This window comes from Phoca vitulina, unplaced genomic scaffold (assembly GCF_004348235.1).
Source record: "Phoca vitulina isolate PV1807 unplaced genomic scaffold, GSC_HSeal_1.0 scaffold160, whole genome shotgun sequence".
In the NCBI taxonomy this organism is placed as follows: Eukaryota; Metazoa; Chordata; class Mammalia; order Carnivora; family Phocidae; genus Phoca; species Phoca vitulina.
Genome location: NW_022589863.1, coordinates 33,536 through 34,564, shown reverse-complemented (window position 1 = coordinate 34,564; position 1,029 = coordinate 33,536).

The following is a 1,029-nucleotide window of genomic DNA, read 5'->3' as shown; positions in this document are numbered from 1 at the left end:
GAGGCCGGGCTCCATCCCAGGACCCGGGGATCATGACCTGAGCCAAAGCCAGATGTTTAACTACTAAGCCACCCAGGTGTCCCTGTGCAGAAGCTTTTTATCTTGATGATGTCCCAAAAGTTCATTTTTGCTTTTGTTTCAGTTGAGAAACAGGCCCTTTTTCTTGGGCAATTGTGGTGACCTGGAAATGGCACAGTGTGCTACCATTTTGAGTGAGAAAAAAAGCAGTGTGGCAGAAAGAATGACTTGGCACAGACCAGTGGTTTGTTTCTTTGGGTTAGAGGGCAAGGTCTGCTTTCCTTTAGAAGAAAGACAGTGGTGAGGCCTCCACAGAAGCCCCTTCCCATCTACTTCCCTTCCATCACCCCATGAGCAATGAAAAAACTTGGGAAGGCTACCATAGAACCTCCAGCGCAAGTGGTTTACAGGTGCAAAGTTATTTAACTATTAAGTCTCTTTAATTAGTACAGAGTTGTTTTCCTCATGTGCATGCTGAGGACCATGCATATCTAGTTGCAGGAAGTATTGTGGACATCAGGAGGGGAGGCAGGGCTTGAGAATGGCATATGCACACACAGAGATAGTTTGGTATTAATATGCTTCTCTTATCCATCACTATTTTCCCTATATCTTTATCCCACCTTACCTTCGACTATTTCAATGCAAGAAACATGGTAGGCAATAAGATGAGAGACTTAGAGGAGAGGAGCAATAAAAGACTAAGATGTTTGACATAGATCAGCAAGTCAAACCAGAGTGGTTTTCCAGACGCCAAGCCCACAGGAGCCCAATTCGTGCAGAGAATTAAGTGCTTGGAGCAGCAGCTTGGAGGGTCTTCTCTCATAGAGGGGACACGGCTTTTGGAATAGATTAGAACGTACCCTCTTCTCTCAGTCTTGCACTCTGATTTCCCAACCCTCTTATCCCCTCCCCCAACCCGCCTATTTAGGTAGGCCTAGGACTTTGGAGAAGTGAACGTGTTAACACGACACTGCGGTATCCTTCCGCATGATGGGGCCAGAGCGGATT